The sequence below is a fragment of the Procambarus clarkii genome, chromosome 64, assembly GCF_040958095.1.
Source record: "Procambarus clarkii isolate CNS0578487 chromosome 64, FALCON_Pclarkii_2.0, whole genome shotgun sequence".
Taxonomy (NCBI): Eukaryota; Metazoa; Arthropoda; class Malacostraca; order Decapoda; family Cambaridae; genus Procambarus; species Procambarus clarkii.
In genome coordinates, this window is record NC_091213.1 from 33,431,292 (window position 1) to 33,442,778 (window position 11,487).

Sequence of the window (11,487 nt, forward strand, 5' to 3'; positions counted from 1 at the left end):
GGGACGGGGAAGTCAGGAATGGTTGGGAGGACGATGGGACGGGAGGGGAGGAATGACGGGGAAGACTGGGAGACAGGGGAATGTTGTTGTAGGCACATGCGTTGCTGAACCAGAGCAACGCGTGGCCGGGTACAGCTGGTCTTTGAATATACGTATTCAATTTTGTCTCTACTGTATCATGTTCTGTTTAGTGGTGATATATTTAACATCTTATCATTATTTCCTTTCATCTATTTCAGTACATCATTCATATCACCACTTTCACTTCACCGAGGAAAAAATAAGTTTTCCTAATCCCTCATGTTGATGGTTTCCAATTCTTGTGCTGAACTTTGTCATCCTTCTTTGTATCCAGTTAATTGAAGTTATGTCCGCTTTAGATTCTATTTACATTTACTAAAATTGAGGTTCAAACAATTAACTGATTCTCAGCAAAAAATCCCGTTTTGTATCATTTCTAATATAGAGAGCCCAAGAAAGAAGACAGCAGTTATGCACCTTACAAATAGTTGCCAAGCTATGGTCGCTTGCCCACGTATAACTTTCTCTTATAATAGCAGTGATGACCTTCAACGTTCTTAAAATTTATATTTTCACTGTGTTGGGGTCAATCTCGCTTGAACTTGTTTCTTCAGCATTAACCCTTGACCCATCACCAAGAAAATTTTGTATACAGCTATCGTCAATATACAAGTATGAAGAAAATTAAAGGAAACGCATACTGAAGTAAGTCTAAATTTAGGTATTAAATTATGTGATAGGCAAAGGAATAAGATTAGCAATTCGTTAAATGACGCGGATGATTCACTTACCATCTCATCAACTCTCCCAATCATTAACTTACTGACTTCTTTATTCCTGTTTAAAGATCTTCCACGGAGTATTGGATGAAGAAGTTGGTGTCAGTATAAGGTCAACATTAACAGTTTGTCACATGAGTGCACAAGTTGACTAATATTGGCATTAAGCGTATATGCAAGTTTAAAGATCAGGATGACTGAGATTTTGCAAAAATGACAATTTTCTGCAGTGGAAGATATTTCAAGTAAAAGACATTAATCTGTGAACACTTGGGAACAGTTAACTTAAACATATTTAATTGAATTCCATTAAATCTAAATTTTTCGTTATATTTACAGTTCCTATAGATGACAATGCTTTAGTTACATTATGCACTGCAAATTTCTTACCTTCTCGCTGAATCTTACTGAAGTTCTGACCATTCACATGCTCAGACAGAAGTTTTGTACTACTTTTGTCACTGCCTGGTAGTCGTGGTCAGTGGTCGTGTCACTGCCTGGTAGTCGTGGCCAGTGGTCGTGTCACTGCCTGGTAGTCGTGGCCAGTGGTCGTGTCACTGCCTGGTAGTCGTGGCCAGTGGTCGTGTCACTGCCTGGTAGTCGTGGCCAGTGGTCGTGACACTGCCTGGTAGTCGTGGCCAGTGGTCGTGACACTGCCTGGTAGTCGTGGCCAGTGGTCGTGACACTGCCTGGTAGTCGTGGCCAGTGGTCGTGTCACTGCCTGGTAGTCGTGGCCAGTGGTCGTGTCACTGCCTGGTAGTCGTGGCCAGTGGTCGTGTCACTGCCTGGTAGTCGTGGCCAGTGGTCGTGTCACTGCCTGGTAGTCGTGGCCAGTGGTCGTCTCACTGCCTGGTAGTCGTGGCCAGTGGTCGTGTCACTGCCTGGTAGTCGTGGCCAGTGGTCGTCTCACTGCCTGGTAGTCGTGGCCAGTGGTCGTCTCACTGCCTGGTAGTCGTGGCCTCACAACCTAACATTACTTGCAATTTCGTCATCAGAGTGAAGGCCATTGCCAGCATCCAATAACGAAACGTGGAATGACGGAGCGCTGTTTCATATGGTTGATACCTGTGACCGAGAGGCTTGACGTGACACTTCGGGAGCTCATATCTACCACTGAGAGCACACGAGTGGCTGACCTGTCTCGCTATACACAGATATTTCATGTCACACCTGAACCATATATGTTAATGAGCAATTTTATAGCTCAATTCTTTGGCAGGTAAGTTTGTGACCTGGAGATATTAGTGGAGCTGGCCACCTATAACCTGTGGCTTCTTGCATACCCTTGCTGCCCCAAAGACGCCATTTTAGGCGCCATGGCATGGCCCGGCACCTGGGCCACATGTAGCCACACACTAACAGATGTTGGGACAACATAAAGTCTTATCAGGCCATATGAACCATACTGCTAAGGCCATGTATAACTTTGTACTAACCTTACTATAGATAGTTATAAGTCACCATATATAGTATAATTTATATGAAATGTAAATATTTATGTTTTTTTATCTCCACCAACTGTGAACATTTACGCCCAACTATATGTAGGTAAAGCTTGGTAGGCTAAATTTACATACCGTCCACTACTTAGAATCACAATTCATTTAGAATAATAAATAATTAAACTAAAAAATATCAAGTAAATAAAGTACAAATTAAATATTCACAAAGAATAAAAACAAATAACTTTCTGCTAGGATTACCCCGTTGTTCCATAGGCTTATAGGGCTTATAGGGTTCATGGGCTTATAGGGCTTATAGGGTTCATGGGCTTATAGGGCTTATAGGGTTCATGGGCTTATAGGGTTCCATGGGCTTATAACCCTATGGGTGAGAAAGCATCTCCTGTTCTCAGTTCTTACCTTCATTGTGGCTTGTTAAGCTTGAAACCGTGTCTCCTCGTTCGTGTTACATCTGACCTTTTGAAGAAATTGTTCGGATCAACATCCTCCAAATTGTTAGTATTATAAAGGTTTCGATGAGATCCGACCTGTCATGCCTGGTCTAGTGTTTTTAGCCCTGTGGCCCTCAACCGTTCCTGATACGAGAGATGAATTAGTATGTTGAAGAACTTGTTTTCATTTCACTGCAAAGATCTGGGTCATGGTGGATTTTCGGGCCACTTTTGTAGTATCTGGGGAATTGGATGATGTAAAGTGAATTGGTTTTGCTAATTCATCTACAAATTATTTTTGGAATTTTTCACAGTGTGCCGGCACACATCGTAGAGATATGTCATATCCTACTGAATAGTGTTAGTGGAAAAGCGGGAGGAAAGGAAAGACTATGACTTTGCATCCATGTGAACAGTATGTGATGAATTGAACCTCACTAAGACACTGCCGATTGTGCAATCCCCAGTTGGTATTGTATATATTATTGTTAGAAATGGGACAAAAAAGGTAATTTTGCTGTGAATATTGCTAAACGGTATTATAGTTGTTATTGTTGCTTGAAGCAGTAATGTGGGATCCCCACATCACTGGTGACACAGGATTCAATGTGTTTTTGGATTTGAGATCCATGTGTGTAAATGGCGGTCGTGTTAAGACAGCACATTTTCATGGTAGAGTCGAAGGTTGAGTAAATGACTGAATTATGTGCGCATTTTAGGGTTAAAGGACAATCGTGATTGCTCTAGGAACTGTTTATTGCCGGGTGAAAAAAACTGTAAAATGTATATTTACTGGTTCTAAAATTGATGGCTCCAAATTGAGCATGCTGGGAACTCCTTTCTTCGCATCACTTGGACAGTTACGGGCATAAGGAGACCGGTGACCTGTCAAACAATGTAGACAGTCATCGATATCAGGAGCAGAACTTCCACTCAGGTATAGCGAGACAGGTCAGTCACTCGTGTGCTCTCAATGGTAGATATGAGCTCCCGAAGTGTCCCGTCAAGCCTCTCGGTCACAGGTATCAACCATATGAAACAGTGCTCCGTCATTCCACGTTTCGTTATTGGATGCTGGCAATGGCCTTCACTCTGATGACGAAATTGCAAGTAATGTTAGGTTGTGAGGCCACGACTACCAGGCAGTGAGACGACCACTGGCCACGACTACCAGACAGTGAGACGACCACTGGCCACGACTACCAGGCAGTGACACGACCACTGGCCACGACTACCAGGCAGTGACACGACCAGTAGCCACGACTACCAGGCAGTGACACGACCACTGGCCACGACTACCAGGCAATGAGACGACCACTGGTCACGACTACCAGGTAGTGGCACGACCAGTGGCCACGACTACAAGGTAGTGACACGACCACTGGCCACGACTACCAGGCAGTGAAACGACCCCTGGCCACGACTACCAGGTAGTGGGACGACCACTGGCCACGACTACCAGGCAGTGTCACGACCACTGGCCACGACTACCAAGCAGTGAGACGACCACTGACCACGACTACCAGGAAGTGACACGACCACTGGAACGACTACCAGGCAGTGTCACGACCAGTGGCCACGACTACCAGGCAGCGAGACGACCACTGGCCACGACTACAAGGCAGTGAGACGACCACTGGCCACGACTACCAGGCAGTGTCACGACCACTGGCCACGACTACCAGGCAGTGACACGACCACTGGCCACGACTACCAGGCAGTGTCACGACCACTGGCCACGACTACCAGGCAGTGTCACGACCACTGGACACGACTACCAGACAGTGACACGACCACTGGCCACGACTACCAGGCAGTGAGACGACCACTGGCCACGACTACCAGGCAGTGACACGACCATTGGACACGACTACCAGGCAGTGAGACGATCACTGGCCACGACTGCCAGGCAGCTTTCAACGTGACGAGTGTGACGCTGAAAGAGGTGAATGCCGCACATTGAGACCCGGCCCGGGAGCGCCATTCACGCCATCGTCATGTAAAGAGGAAACCTGTAAATATTGGTGTTGAGGGGAGAGTGAAGGATGAGTGGGTGACCCAAGCTGGTACCTGCACCACCAGTAATGTCTTCTAGTGTAAGGAAGCTTTTACTCTTGCTAGCCATTCACGGGAGTCCCTCATGTTAACACATCCTAGTCCAGCAAATATCCTAAGATCACAAGAATAAATGAAACTGCCTAAACCAATTAGGCCACCCGAGGTAAGTACTATATACAGCCTACTGAACGTGTTCCCGTATATATGTATTCCTCGCTTGAAACACTCCAGCAGTACCACGTCTCTCATGTTACCTGGTAAATTATTTCATAAATTAACATTAGTATTTCCTAACGAATATTTAATTATGTCATCTATATAAATAAAAATGTAAACGTTTGTTCAAAATCGCTAATCTCCGAAAGTTCTTCACCGATTGCTTTAAATTTTTCACACAAAGTTTCATTTGCATCCGAACGGGATTTTATATACATACTATATTGATGTCACGTCTGTGACAAGAAAAAAACATGCTTTTCATGAAAAACTCTATTTTTTCATGTTTTTCATGTGAGAGAAATTTTTCGAAACCTCTTTACTGATTGCTTTGTAATTTTGACACAATGTTGCATTCGAATAGATGCGTGTTTTTATACACATACTAAATACATGCCTCACCTGTGACAGGAAAAAACATGTATTTTTTTTTAAACCACCATATGTTGGACGAAAGAGCAACACATGCTGCAATCTCCAAATTTTTTTTACTGATTGCTTTGAAATTTTGACACAACGTTCCATTCGAATATGCACGTGATTTTATATACCTACTATATAGATGCCAAACCTGTGATAGATAAAACATGATTTAAAAAAAAAAACACCATCTGTTGCAGGTAAGAGCAACTCTCGCTATTAAATATGTTACTATTCCATTTCAATGTTTCCGATTGCATTGATATATTAAATGTTCATAGATTCCGATTTTTTTTTTATAATTTTGATTGAATTATTTTGTGTGACATTGCGTTGGAATTGAACGGTCTTGTTTACCTTACCGTTCATTTCGTGAGTATAAGTATAGAACCACACCTGTGACAGTTAAACCATATTGTTTTTAAAAACAGCGCCATCTGTTGCACGTAGGAGCAACACACACCCTATACTAAATATGTTGCGATTCCATTTCAATGTTTCCATTTGCATAGATAAATTTAATTTTCAATGATTTTGATTTATTTACGTTTTGATTTAAATATTTTGTGTGATTTGCCTTGGAATTGAGCTGCATTGTTTACCATACCGTTCATTTCATGAATATAGTTTAGTTATTTTTTTATTAAATTTTTTCATTTCGTTTTTTTAACTGTTCTCATTTTTTCATTGATGGGAACATCAGATCATTTGATGTTCCCAATTTTTTGATGGGAACATCAGATCATTTGGGAATGCATCGGAGGAGGGAGTGGGGAATTGTGAGGAGGACGGTGGGATGGGAGTGGGGGATGGTGGGGAGGACGTGGGGAAAGGGGAGGGGGTAATTGGGGGGAGGACCAATGGACGGGAAAGTTGGGGATGATGGGGACGAGGTGACGGGGGGATTGATAATGGTAGAGGAGGACAAAGGGTCATGGGAGTAGGGGATGGTGGGGAGGAAAAAGGGACTAGAGAAGAGGGAATTGTTTGGGAGACGAAGGGATGGGGGTGTGGGAGATGGTGGGGAAGACAAGGAGACAGAGGAGTGGGGAATGGTTAGGAGGATGAATAGATGTGGAGTGGGGGATGATGTAGAGGAAAAAGGGAAGGGGGAGGGGGGAATGACGGAGAGGATGAGGGGACGGGGGAGTTGGGGAATGGTGGGGAGGACGAGGGGACAGAGGAGTAGGGAATGGTTGGGAAGACGAGTGGGACGGGGGAGTCAGGAATGGTTGGGAGGACGATTGGACGGGAGGGGGGAATGGTGGGGAAGACTGGGAGACAGGGGAATGTTGCTGTGGCTCAGCAATGCACATGCGTTGCTGAGCCTCAGTAACGCATCTCACCTAGTTGTGCTTGCGGGGGTTGAGCTCTGCTCTTTCTCAACTGCTCTTTACCGCCTCTCAACTGTCAATCAATTGTTTCTACTACTACTACTATTTTTTCCCACACCACACACACACACACACACACACACACAAACACGCACACCAGGAAGCAGCACGTGACAGCTGACTAACTCCCAGGTACCTATTTACTGCTAGGTAACAGGGGCATTCAGGGTGAAAGAAACTTTGCCCATCGTTTCTCGCTGGCGCCCGGGATCGAACCCGGGACCACAGGATCATGTGTCCAGCGTGCTGTCCGCTCGGCCACCGGCTCCCCTCTGGGATGTGTTGTCCGTCCTTATACAGGGGAGTGCTAACCTTCTCTCCTACAGCACACTGGTGGTGGTAACACAATGGTTGTCAGACAATATGGATATATTTAGTGGATCGAGGCATTACCAAAGATGCAGGCTCAGAGTTATTGGTCTCTGAGAGAGAGAGAGAGAGAGAGAGAGAGAGAGAGAGAGAGAGAGAGAGAGAGAGAGAGAGAGAGAGAGAGAGAGAGAGAGAAAGTGAGACAGAGAGAGAGGGAGAGTGGGTGAGTACAAGAGGAGGAGGATAGAGAGACAAGTGGACCAGTTATTGCACCAGCCACAAGTCACTCTCACTGCAACATTACTCTCAACTGGTTTATAGACACTGTCAGGGCCCAAGGCCACAGTTCACAGATTGGTGGATATAACTCTGAGTAGTTGTAGCCAGATTTAATCAACAGGGGACGTGTTTAAGTCAAGAAATATGTATTGGTACATGGTCGCTGGTCAGGACCTCGCCTCCGCGCTCCCCACCACCTCCGTCAAGGCTCTCTGGAGTTCTCAGCGTGATGTGTGTCTCATCTTCACCTGGAGGCACGGTTCTTCCTCACTGGTTCTCCACCACGATCTCCCTCTCCAGGAGACGGGTTCTATTATATGCAATATAACAATCCATCTATCTATTCATACATCTGTTCCTCCATATATCTTTCCGTCCATCCAACAATCTATCCATCAGTCTGAACTTCCGTCCATTGATATTTCTCTTTATTCTTCCATCTAACTATAAATCTATACATTCATCTATCCTTCTATCTATCCATCCAATCATCCATTTACTCATCTGAATATCTATCTATTTTTTTCTTCTATCCATATATATACTCGTGTTCCCATCTATCTACTCATCTTTACAGCCTATCTATCCATCAACCTATCCATCAATCTACCCATCCAACTACCTACTGTCTGTCTCTTCAACTCATCCTCCTGTTTAGACAGTACCTATTGTGACAGTCGTCAATAGTCAGCAATTCGTATGTACTTAGCATTTATATAGTATTATACTGATTAGTAAAAAATATTTTAAAATAAATTAAGCTAAAAACAAACTTTAATATTCCTAGACCTATTATAGCACACATATATACTATAATAGGCCTCAGATATCGTGTATTAGGTCTAGGAAGGTCAGTTCATCCATCCAGTAAGGGTTAGGTTAGGTTAGGTTAGGTTAGTTTCACAGAGCTACACAAGTAAAAAAAATATTCCGGTTTGTCCAACTCAATAGCTTAGATTTGTACTTTCGAATTTCATTGTTCGTCGGTATATATTGTTATGACCCCATGTAACCTGGGTGGAACGAGTCAACCCAATGAGAGAGTTATTCTAACCTCCCGGAACTAAAATTGAGAAGTCAGAAGAAAAATGTTTGTATATATATACATATATATATATATGTATATATATATATATATATATATATATATATATATATATATATATATATATATATATATATATATATATATATATATATATATATATGCGGAAAATCCACAGAGAAATATGAAATGAGGTGAACGTTTCGGCTTTGTTAAAGCCTTTGTCAACACCAGACTGACTAAGGAGAAGGGAAGGGGGAGGATATATAGGCCGACACCTGACCCAACCCATCCCTAGGGAAGGAATTAACCAAAAACAGGTATAGCTTAGCTTAGAATGGTCAAAGAGGATTAAGCGGTCAGAGAATAAGGATGAAAGATTAAAGAAAAGCCTCATGAACACACAATATATGAATATACAATTATAATGAGACATTGTAAGCCTCTCTATCAGAGTTGTTTCTTAAACTGTTGTGCAATATTATAACTTAAAAATGGATCAAGTTTATACATACCAGTACTAACATTAAGACCTTTTGTTACTAAAACCAAAAACCTTAAACCTTTTGTTACTAAACTTCGTTCTGCTTTAGTGAAATCTCATTCCTTAAAAATCCGTCTTCGTTTTCTTCGAAAATGCCTCAGTGAACAAGTGCTTCCCCGTTCATTATTACCCAACAGCGTTCTTAAATTGTCAGATCGGCCGTTTGATGAGATACCCCGCATAGTGCTTATGAAAAACATTGATTTACTTAAATTTGAAGTTCGTGAATGTTTTAAAGTTGTGAATAACTGTAAGTACGCTTTTCTCCAAGCCATTCCGCCTGAGTGGAACCGTTGTATGATGGATTACTGTTATACTACTTTGAGGTCTACCTGCAGAAAGGTGAGTACTAAACTTGATTTCAAATTAAAGAAACTTATTCAACAAAGTGACTGGAATAAACACTCCAACCGGGATTTTGTTATAAACCTCTCGGATAGACAGCTTGATAATGACACGATTACTGCATTAGGATATGGCCTGAGCTTTGCCACATCTAACGGAACAGTCAATTATGTAGATATTGCCAAAGGTTTCAGCAATCTTGAAAAGTATAGCAATGTCTCAGTTGAAGATATTAATGTGTGCAAAGGTATGATGTATGGCGTTTTACTTAACAATCCTGTTCCTAATTGTCCAAGTCGATTTGTTCATGCGTTCAAAAATCTCAAAAAAGATAGTTCATTACATATTACCAAGGCTGATAAGTCAAATGCAGTAGTTATTATGAATAAAGATGACTATGTCCGAAAAATGGAGTTACTCTTGGAAGACAGGGATACTTATCTATTGGTTAACAGAGATCCTACTGAAAAAGTGATTGCACATTTTAACAAAACTCTTAAAACTGTGTGTAAAGGCGATAAAGAGTTGATATCTAGGCTAACAAGTCTATCCCCCTCTCTTCCTTACATGTATGGTCTAATAAAAACTCATAAGCCATATAATCCGGCAAGGCCGATTATTAGTTCAATTGGTTCGGCGGCTTATAAACTCTCTAAGTGGTTAGTCAAAGTTTTGTCCCCTATAGTTGGTACTATTTCCAACTCACACTTGACAAACAATGTGGACTTAGTTAATAAGCTATCCACACTGAATTTAAATTTTGATTTTAAACTTATAAGTTTCGATGTGACCTCTTTATTCGCTAAAGTTCCTGTTGATGATCTGTTAGAATTTCTACGTGAGGAACTGCCTAAATATAATTTGAGCTTGCAGACCAATAAAGTATTGGAACTTATCAAATTGTGTATAAAAGACAATTATTTTAGTTTTAATGGAAAATTTTTCAAACAAACATTTGGTATGGCGATGGGCAATCCCCTGTCCCCAGTTTTAAGCAATTTGTATATGGAATTCTTTGAAACAAAAATCTTATCCAGGATTATCCCGGCTAATGTAGTTTGGTTTAGGTATGTTGATGATATTTTGTGCTTATGGCCGTGCAACAAAGACCAGATAGTTTTTCTTAATGAACTCAATTCTTTGGTACCTTCAATAAAATTCACTTGTGAGACTGAGGAGATTGGTACTCTTCCGTTTTTGGACATTATGATTCATAGAGTCACTAGAAAGTTCAAATTTAATGTGTATAGGAAACCTACCAACGTGGGGTCGTATGTTCATTTTTATTCGAATCATCATAGTAAAGTTAAACAGGCAGTATTTTCAGGAATGTTTCTAAGAGCTTTGAGGGTTTGCAGCCCTGAGTTTTTTGATGAAGAGATTGCTAAAATATATGAAATTGGGAAGAGTTTACAATATCCTAAGAGGTTTTTGGATTTCTCGTTTGTACAAGCCAAGCGTACGTTTTATAATCACGTCCCTAAGGCGAAACCAAAAATGATTAACTCATTGGTGGTTCCTTATGCGAGAGGACTTGAAAAATTGTCCCTGATTTTTAAGAAACTGAATATAAATTTGGTGTTCACTAATAGTACGATCAAATCCAATTTAATATTGTGATCGCATAAACTCGTATGTAGATACAATGCATTAGACGTTTGGGCAGTTCTAATACTATAAGCATGTTGTGACAACCGCAATTGTAAGGACTTTCCTGTTTGTCCAAGGTACACAGAATCACAATGATTTAACTGGAATGGGGCAAAAAGCATTACCAATTGTGGGGATTTCGTGGAACGGAATTTGATTGAGTCTGCGCTAATCAGTCAGTGTCCAAATCTTCTTAATGTTAGTACTGGTATGTATAAACTTGATCCATTTTTAAGTTATAATATTGCACAACAGTTTAAGAAACAACTCTGATAGAGAGGCTTACAATGTCTCATTATAATTGTATATTCATATACTGTGTGTTCATGAGGCTTTTCTTTAATCTTTCATCCTTATTCTCTGACCGCTTAATCCTCTTTGACCATTCTAAGCTAAGCTATACCTGTTTTTGGTTAATTCCTTCCCTAGGGATGGGTTGGGTCAGGTGTCGGCCTATATATCCTCCCCCTTCCCTTCTCCTTAGTCAGTCTGGTGTTGACAAAGGCTTTAACAAAGCCGAAACGTTCACCTCA

The 11,487-nt window shown here is 41.5% G+C and overlaps 1 pseudogene; it reads right to left on the minus strand.

Annotated features, from left to right (window-relative positions):
• Window positions 1-7,059: 7,059 nt before the first annotated feature.
• Window positions 7,060-7,111, minus strand: LOC138354844 (U6atac minor spliceosomal RNA; annotated as a pseudogene).
• Between the last annotated feature and the right edge of the window lie 4,376 nt (window positions 7,112-11,487).